Source organism: Tubulanus polymorphus, chromosome 7, assembly GCF_964204645.1.
Source record: "Tubulanus polymorphus chromosome 7, tnTubPoly1.2, whole genome shotgun sequence".
Taxonomy (NCBI): Eukaryota; Metazoa; Nemertea; class Palaeonemertea; order Tubulaniformes; family Tubulanidae; genus Tubulanus; species Tubulanus polymorphus.
The window spans coordinates 6,633,395-6,643,772 of NC_134031.1; the positions used below are offsets into that span (position 1 = coordinate 6,633,395).

At 32.6% G+C, this 10,378-nt stretch overlaps 1 pseudogene; it reads left to right on the plus strand.

The window, feature by feature from the left end:
• The first annotated feature begins 1,735 nt into the window (after positions 1–1,735).
• LOC141908587 (hepatocyte growth factor pseudogene) lies at positions 1,736–2,053 on the plus strand (annotated as a pseudogene).
• The last annotated feature ends 8,325 nt before the right edge of the window (positions 2,054–10,378 follow it).

Below are 10,378 nucleotides of genomic sequence, written 5' to 3' on the forward strand. Positions count from 1 at the left end.
GCTGATACGCGTCAGTTTGTGTCCGCTATCACTTTTCAAATATTCCTTTTGTTAGTATGTTTTGAGCTTTTATGAAGCGGGAAAAATAGCCACAGCTACGTCTGGTGGGTGTAGATGAAATGCGTGATATGATATCATTCTCCTGTAATCTATTTCACGAAACGGGGCCGAAATAGTTGCATACCAGCTTGTCGGAAATGCGGATTCGTAACGCTATAGATAAAGAAATTAGCGCACGAATCCACCACGGTCATAAGAATGCCGATTTTTCGGAAAACCATATTAAACCTGTAATTGCTAATTTGTATTCCATTCCCTAAAAGTCGATCAATAAGAAAAATGGATTCGCAGGCGATAAAAACGGACACGACTGCGATAACCATCCGCATTACGCGCTGTTCTTTCGTACCCGATTCTCTCCGGTTGTTCAACATTGATGACATTTTACTGCGTTTCCTCCTCTTAATGAGTAAATTGATAATCAATGCCGCATTTGTTATACATAATGATGTGAGTGGAACCATAACAGCTATAATGTATTCAGTCCATTTAAAGATTTTCTGACTCCAATTGAATAGGAAGTCGCGGACCTTGCGACTCTTAATGAGTGGAACCCCTCTGTTTACTGTTATACTTGGTCCGTTTTCACCACATGGCTTAATGAAGATAAAGCGCCCCCTGGGAACATATTGGGGTATATACATCGTAGCCGCGAAAAGATGTATGAAAATCAATATAGAATTGACGACTTTTCTTGACCAAAATATCCGGGATTTCAGCGGAAACATAACGATCATCAACCGTTCAAAACTCAACAACATTACACACCAGTTACGAGTCAGAAGGAATATGTAATAGCCCCCGTTGGAAACCTTGATGAAAGCTTTTCCAAATGCCCAGTCGTCCATTCGAAAAAGAATGTTGCCTAAAAGCCGGTAAACATGGGCCGTTCTCGCAGGGTACATGATGAAAACAAACAGCGAGTAGAGCATATCGTTGATAGACACGGCTTTAATCAGGTAATATGAGCGGTTTCTCATTTTGTCCAAAATGATAATAGTGAAAGCATTTGAAACTATGCTTATGATTGCTGCCGGTGCATAGAAACAGATGTAAATGTAGACGCTGAACTGATATAACCATTGGATAGGTTTCAATCGCCATTTGTCACAGTCGGTAAGTTGGATCAGGCTCGTCGTCGTATTTTGCATTTCTATTACGGCTTCGTGCGAGAGTGAACGCGGTGTCTGCATTGAAAGATCTACTCGGTATATGGATGAAGGTGGCTGTCACCAGTGCGCGGTACGAACCAATCACTATTCTAAACTTAAACATCAATCACTCCGACTAGAGTAAATTGACATCATCGCTCATAGTTCATTCAGATCATCGAATAAATCTGCATCTTTAATGATCCAAACCATTAAGCAAACTGCGAGAAGTAGGAACTTCCAATCGTAAACCATTTGACTGTTGCAAATTTCGGTTTATTTTATTTCGGTTTCTCGATTACCATGGCAACCGTTCGTAGATATTTCAAAGAGAATTCAAAACATTTCTGGTTTTTCTCGCGCGGGAAAACCAAAATGTTTTGAATTCTCGCGCGAGAGAACCTAAAATGGGCCATTGCGAAAATTCCTCGTTGAGCCATACAGGAGATTCTCATGGCCCGAATCAGCCACCATACCTCAGGGGCTCCGTACATGGGTTATATACTTAATCACGTATCACCACAATGGGTAAAGAATACAGGGGAAGTTTGGACCAAGCAAAATCTGGTAAAATGTGTCAGCCGTGGAATTCTCAATCACCTCATCAACATGCCCACTACGATATGCTCCCCGACCGAGAAACAGCTTCGAATTACTGCAGGAATCCGGATGACGAACCTGAAGGGCCCTGGTGTTATACTATGGACCCCTATACACGTTGGGAATACTGCGATATAGGATTCTGTAAAGGAATGGCTCCTGAATGTGAAACTACCCAGAAAGGTCGTGAATATCAAGGCTTAGCGAATACAACTCGAAGCGGTTTGAAATGTCAGCGTTAGGACAGACAAACACCGCATAATCACACGAACTTCGAGTTGTTGGCCGATCGTTCTCACGCGGAGAATTACTTCAGGAACCCGGATAATGAACCGGAAGGACCCTGATGTTATACTGTGAGTAATTGTATATATATATATTAAATTTAAAAAGTTAAATGAAATAACATTACATACGAAATATTTAATTACAAATATTGAAACAATTACTAATAGATATGGCAATGAATTAGTGATTTACTTAGAATATGAAGGGTTAAAAGGAAATAAACATAAATTCAGAACATATTTACCAGATAGATTTCATAGATTATCTAGTGAAGATATTGAAGAATTATGTTCTGGTGATTTCTATTTCATATACAAAGGTAAGAATGAAAAAGGATGTCATGATATAGATTTTGATTAATACAAAATCAATTTAAATAAAAAATTTGATATTAAAATGGAAGCAAATAAGAAGTACTACTGTCCAACATGTAAAATCAATATAGATAAATCTCAAAAAGCAAGACATAATAATACTAAATCTCACTTAGAGAATAAATTGAAATTAGAATATAAAAAATGATATATTAGAAACTAAATTAGAAGAATCAAAGAATGAAAAAGAAATATATAAATGTGATACATGTAATCAATCATTCAGTAACAAAAGATATTATAAAGAACATTTAAAATCTAAAACTCATATTAGAAATATTAACAATGATATTTTAGGGGAAGATTATTTTGATAAAGATATTAGAAAGAAACAAAGCACGATTAAAAGAATAAAAAATAAATTAATCAATAAAAGACCAAACATGGAAGATGTTAGAAATTATATTAATTCATTAGATAATGTAAAGGCAATAGAAATATCTGAAGCATTTAAAAGTGATATTGGACCAGCTGCTATTAGATTTAAATTTTATAAAGGCAAAACGTTAGAAAATATGAAAAATATTACAAAAATAATAACTGACGTAGGATATTCCTAAAATTAGTATATCTGCTAAAGTTTAATTTATAAAATCTGAAGATAAACCAATATATGATATAAATTCTCATTCACATAATATTATTTCAAAAGAACATATAGATGATAGATTAGATAAATGTTATAATGAAATAAAAGTAAAATAGAAGAGAGATATTTTGAAGGATCGGGTTTAATATTTGATGAAATAATATTTATGACTTTACATGTGAGTAATTGTATATATGTCGTTCTAGATCAAAGGTCGAACGGTCGAGCTCATAAAAAAAACAAATATTAAAAGTAATTTAAAACTATAATATATTTTCATAGCCGTGTGTATTTTGTATTATAAATAAATATTTATTCTAAGATATTAATTATTTAAATTTTAAAAGCATATTGTGTTAAATCAATTGGTCACGTCACCTCGCTACGCTCCCAATTGATTTAGTTACAATACACAATAAAGAATATATTCATATAATCAAATATATTCTAATAATTATTGTTATTCTATTATTTAATCCATAATACACACGACCATGAAAAATATATTATAGTTTTAAATAACTTTTAATATTTGTTTTTTTTAATGAGCCCAATCCCAATCTTTCAACCTTTGATCTAGAACGACATATATACGATTACTATAATATTTTTATATATGGATATTTTGAATATAAATAACATATTAATGAAAACAATTTTGATAAAAAATTTGATATCAAAATGGAGAGTAAACAAATACGCAGTGAATTCCTAGCTAGAATCAAAGATACTACAAACGTTAAATCTGTTGATTATAAATTTAAAAAGTTAACAGAATTAACAATTTATATGAAATATTTAATTACAAATATTGGAACAATTACTAATAGGTACGGAGATAAATTAGTTATCCACTTAGAATATGAAGGATAAAAAGGTTACAAATATACATTCAGAACATATTTACCAGATAGATTTCATAGAATATCTAGTGAGGATATTGAAGATTTATGTTCTGGTGTTTTTTATTTCATATATAAAGGTAAGAATGAAAAAGGGCACCATGATATAGATTCCGAATAAAAAAATACGTAAAATAAATGGTAGAATTAAAAGAATATAGAATATTTGTTGATTATAGAAAACTTACAAATTATATATCAAATAATTTACTAGTACAATTAGGACTTACACCAAATAAAACTTGTACAAATGTTGATTCTACACCAAATATTATGCCTTTTCACACAATTTTATATTTATTGCAATTTAATTGATCCTAGAAAAATATTTGAAGCAACTAAAGATAAAATTTGTAATTCTCGTTTATTGAATATTTTACCATTGAAGAATATTAAAGAATTTGGAATGCAAATCAATTATAATTTAACTGAATGTGATTTTAAACCTTGTATTCCACAATTTGATAATTTTAGATTAGAAGTCATAATGGTTACTTAATTGATTTAAATAATTTTCCCGTAATTTATGAATTAGTTATAAGATGTAAAGAGTAATTTTTTGATATATAGATATGAACATAACGGTAGGCCCGAGTATATGTTTTGGATTTGATTTTAAACGTGAGAAAGAAATGAAATTTAACATTAATGATGTAATAATTCATATCAAAAATATTGCATTTTTTGATGAAACAACATTTGAATATGAAATAAATAAAGAAACTTATAATGTAAAAAAGATTCCTGATTTGATTAGAAATTCTTTAAGATCTTATGAATTAGATGAAGATTTCATTATCGATGATATTAAAAGAATAATAACTGAAATATATAAAAATGAAACAAATAATATTATAAATGTTGAAATGATTATAAATAAGATAACTAAATATTTTGAAGAAGGTGATTTTTTGATAAATAAATGAGTGATAATAAGTGGATAATAACTGGTTTATATAATGGAGCATTACTATCAGTTGGAATAGTTGTTTATACAATTTTATTGAAGAAAGCATTCAAAATGGGAAATATTAATGTTGATAGATTTGATATAAATGATATTTTAAAATTAACATAAGCAGTAACCTTATCTAATTTAACTATTGATTATTTGGGAAATCAAAAATATATTCCTCCTATAAACGCATAATTTTTGTTAAATGAATGGCATCTGCATTTATAACTATTATAGGATCGGCAATTGTTAACGCTTTAGCATTTACTGGCGGGGGATATTTATTTAAGCATATTGATAAGAATGGTTCACTATCAGAACAAAGACAGCTGCAAATCCTTCATATGAGAGGTGAACATCGTCCATAAATAAATGACGCTGTAGATAACCCTTTCTTATAAGGTTGTCATTAACAAAGAACAGAATGTTGGCTTCACAGATATCAGCCAAATGTCTTCGAACGCTTATGTTAAAATCAATAATCTTATCATCCATGATACGATCAAGACTAGGTATCAAACCAGAGATCATAATCCGAGCGCCGGAGTTTCGGGCCAAATCATACGCTATAGCTCCATTCCTTTATTTCAGCTATATAAATACACACCTAACCTATTGCCTTTCCTTATGGGGACCACTTATATACAAAGAACATTTGAAAACAATTAATAAACTGCATAGGAAAGCTATCCGAACATTAGGTGCTATATTTAATACACCTACATCTCCCATTTTCCAGAAATATAAAAATACTAAAATGCGAAGATTTGATAACCTTAGAACTTCTCAAACTGGTTCACGGAGCAATTAACAATGCTCTTCCACAGCCGATAATGATTTTATTTGATAAAAATTCATTTAATCATCAATACAATATACTAGATCAAGGAATTTTCCCAGAATACAATTACATAAATTCCATATACTGAATTCATCTTTTCTTCGCAAAGCACCGTCATTGTGGCAAGCTCAATCGCACGTAATAAAATCCGCCCATCAATTATTTCATTGAAAAGCAGGTTTAAAAAGCAAACATATAGTACATATTGATCATAACGAAATTCATTTCAGCATAAGCATTTTTTCGATTCATCTATCTTCCATCTGCTCAATGGCAATGAAAGGCTTATTCCAGTAAATTATAATTATAATTACGGTTGTAATTATTATGATAATAATAATAATAATTATCATTATTATTATTATTATTATTATTATTATTATTATTACTATTATATACGTTCTACGATCTTATCTGTAAATTTACTCAATCTATTGACTCAGCAGGTGCTTAAGATGAGTTCTTAATAGGACAGATCCGTGGTGATAATACAGGATCATGATGTTTGAATGCCAAAATAAATGCCTGGTCGAATAAATTCATATTTGTTGATTGTAAGTCCGCGTATGTTCGGTTTCAAAGCTGAATCACATTTGACGTTTACACAGTGGTTGCATATTAGGATTCATTACTGCTGCATGTTGTCAGTAACTCGAAGCTGCATGCAAACATATTTTTACTACAGCTGCATACAAACGAATTTGACCTTCGAACTCACTCGAAATTGCTAATCAAAGTCAATCAGTGATCCAGGCTCATGCGTCTAACACAGAACCCTCAACAGGTTATGGGCCCAGGCCCGAGCCTGGTCGATATGCAAGACTTTGTTTCAGTGGAGAAGAAAAAGATTTTGAACTCTGGGAGATTAGGATAATGGGTTATCTCGAGGTACAAAACTTGAAAGACGTCGTTGAAGGAAAAGTTGTGAACGATGATAAAAATGAAGAGAGACATTTGCCGAGATTATACAATACTTAGACGACAAGAGCTTATCGCTAGTAATCCGGGATGGTAAGGACAATGGCGAAAAGACTATGGATATTTTACGTCAGCATTACAAAGGTAAGGAAAAACCGACAATTATTTCCCTTTACACGGAACTTACGTCTTTGTAAAAACGAATTCATAGTCAATAACTGACTATGTCGTTAGGGCTGAAAAAGCAGCTACAGCCCTGCGGGAAGCTGACGAGACTATTTCTGACAGTTTGCTTATAGCAATGGTATTAAAAGGGTTGCCGGTATCGTATAAGCCCTTTGTAGTTGTAATAACTCAAAACGAGAAGGCACAAGAATTCTCCGATTTCAAACAAGCTTTGAGAAGCTATGAAGAAACCGCGAAAGCCACCCAGAATTCGCGTGAAGCTAAGACAGCGTTATGAAAATGCGCAATCCGGTGTTAGATAGAAACCGTGACCAGAGTTCCGTGTTTGCGTCAGGTGTCAGAACACTAGCCATATTGCAAAATATTGTGGCCAGAAGAGTGACTCGAATAGTAGTGCGCGAAAATGGTGTAAATTATGTAGAAGCCCGACACACAAATTCCCAGATTGTCGGAAGAGAACTAAGGATAAAGTTAAAGCCGTCGAAGGTGGTACAGAATTCGTATTCTGCACATCGGAAAATAGTGTACCTTCAGCGGATAGATTATTGTTGGTGGATTGAGTGGCTACAGAGCCCACATAGTTACGCAGAAACAGTGGTTTCATAGGGAGTTTGATGATTCATTTAAATCTCCCGAAAATCATTGTATCGAGTTAGCGGTTTCTTCAAAACGCAGAAATGCAGAAACGCAGAAATTGGTGTGTTGATTTTACGGGACAAAGAATTGACAAAGATCTAGAAAAACTAACTGAATTTTGTCATACTGGTGGGCTGGAGGTATTTCATGGCACTGTTTTACAGTATAGACCAAAACGACTTCATTACAAAATAGAGGGAATGGAGGCAAGGACTGCTCTAGCTGTAATGACCCATAATGCAAATACCAACAGAGGACATGCAACCGTTTTGGATTCAAAAAAATATTCCGGTGCGAAGGGAGAATTGAGGTACAAAGTCGAGTACACCAAGCAAAACAAGAGTGGATCGCAAAACCAATTTTCGAGAGTGTCTATGACGACCATGTTTATGACATGCTGATTGATGTCCTCAAACTGGAGGGAGGGTCATTACAGCTAGAGGAGTGCTTCCCACGTTCCCTTTCTAAAAACATTGCCAAAACTCCAAATCCGGGTAAGGCATTTGTTGTTAAAAATTTGACCACACCACCTGTACGTTCATTTGAAACGCCCCTCCATTCAACCAACGAATTGCATGATTATGCTTAAATTAAGGGACTTAGATTGAAAATTGCCGAGATCGCTCGGCGATGATATTAGGATTCTGTATCTAGGGTTTTCTGACTTTCGTCGAAAACCCTCTTGTAATTCTGTTGATTATTATTATTATTTACATATTTTCCACTTTTTTTCATCACACAAAATTCATCTTCTCTTGGATTCGACAACTAACAGCTACTAAACGGAATGTTGAATTCTGATAGAAATATAACAGACTTTCTCTCCGCGTAGATTCTATCAATGCACTCTCCATCCTATTCTAAACTTAAAATTATTTTCAGACAGCAGTGATAGGGTAAGTGTTTTTTTTCAGATCAAAGGTCGAAAGGTCGAGCCCACTCTCCCTTTCAACCTTTAATCTGAAAAAAAAACACTTACTCTATTACTCTAATAATTTTATATAAATGAACATTATTTATATGAATTTCATAGATTTCGAATAAAAGTGTGAGTAAAGTGTGAGATTTATATGAATACCATATAAATGAACATTATTTATATAGATTTCGAATTAGAAATATGTAAAATAAATGGACAATTAAAAAGTAACGAGTAATTAACGAGTTGAAGAAAATATCAATTTTAATAAAAAGATTACTAATAAATATGAATGAACAGATACTACAATTCAAAGATATCGATTTACATGAATTAGAAAAATATTTTACAATTAAAAATTTTATTCCTATTCAAGATTTGATTAAAACTGCACGTTTTCGTTTTCAAATGAATAATATTACGGAATTAATGTTTAAAAACTATTATCTAATGATAGAGTTATCAAATGAAAAAGATAAAATCTTATTCAATACAATAGATTCCAAAATTCACAACATTTGATGAAATAGATCAACATTTAATAATTACAGATGAAATACAATCACTTTTCAATAATGAAAATTCACATAAAACATTATTTTTACACTTACGTTATTGCCCTTTCAGAGAATGCTATGTAATGTTTTCAGATTACAAGAAAAAAGATTTATCCTAGACATTCCATATGAAAAATCATTCAAAGATGTAGGAATTCAATGTAATTTAGACAATAGAATCGAAACACCTAAATATGAACCTAATGAAAAAGCGTTATGTAATTGTGGAAAATATTATACTCGAAGCAATAAATCACACATCTTAAATCGAAATATCATAACTCAAAAATAATAATTCAACTCTAAATATTAAAAATAAGATATTTCAAATTAATTAATTAATAATAATAATAATTAATAATAATTGATAATAATGATAATGATAATGATAATGATAATGATTAATTTCTCATATAGCGCGTAACTAAAATAATAATCTATGCGCTGTACAAAGGGTTAATACATTTACATAAAATCAAGAACTTAAAAAGCATATGATAATACAGCAGGAGCAAAGACACAGTAAAATAGCTTAAAACATATAAGTCCTTTTAAAAAGGTGCGTTTTTAAATTTGACTTAAAACATTGCACTGATGGACTAAGCCTTACAGAGACAGGCAGGGCATTCCAAAGAGCTGGAGCAGCTAAACTAAAAGCTCTCTTACAGCTGGATTTATTGCTAAAAGGAATGTTCAAACGACTAGTATCTTGGCTGGAACGAAGTGACCTACTCGGTACATGCAAGGATATAAGTGACTGCAAATATGGTGGTGCCAGATTATTTAGACATTTATAGACTAGCAATGTAACTCATGTACGAGAACAAGATCCTCTTTATGTATTTTTGCTCTTACGTATAAGACGTCTAATGTGTTGGGTCATCCAGGGCAGCTGGGGGCGGGTTCCCAGGGTTTTCATTGGGATAAACTTTGCCGATACCCTCCTGATTTCTGCTGCGAGGTCAGACCAATTACGTTCGACTACATTCAGAGAGAAAAGAAACAACAGAAAAGTATCTGGTGCTCGATGTTTTCTCCAGACAGCTTTTTGAAATGTGTATGCCTTTATTACATTATTGCATACAAGTTGGTCAATTCGTTTGCAAAGACCGCAGTAATCATTTAGTCTGAGATGAAAATAGTGATTGGGTGTAAGTTGAATTTGGTAAGACCTACCTATACAGAGGGGTAAGTTACAGTACTCCCACCGTTTTGCAGGATCCACAGTATAACATCAGGGTCCTTCCGGTTCATTATCCGGGTTCCTGCAGTAATTCTCCGCGTGAGAACGATCAGCCAACAACTCGCGAAACTCATAAAAAATGAAAAATAATTCTCGCACGCTCGAATTTATTTTTCATTTTTTATGAGTTTCACTCCTAATTCAAGTAGAAATTATCAT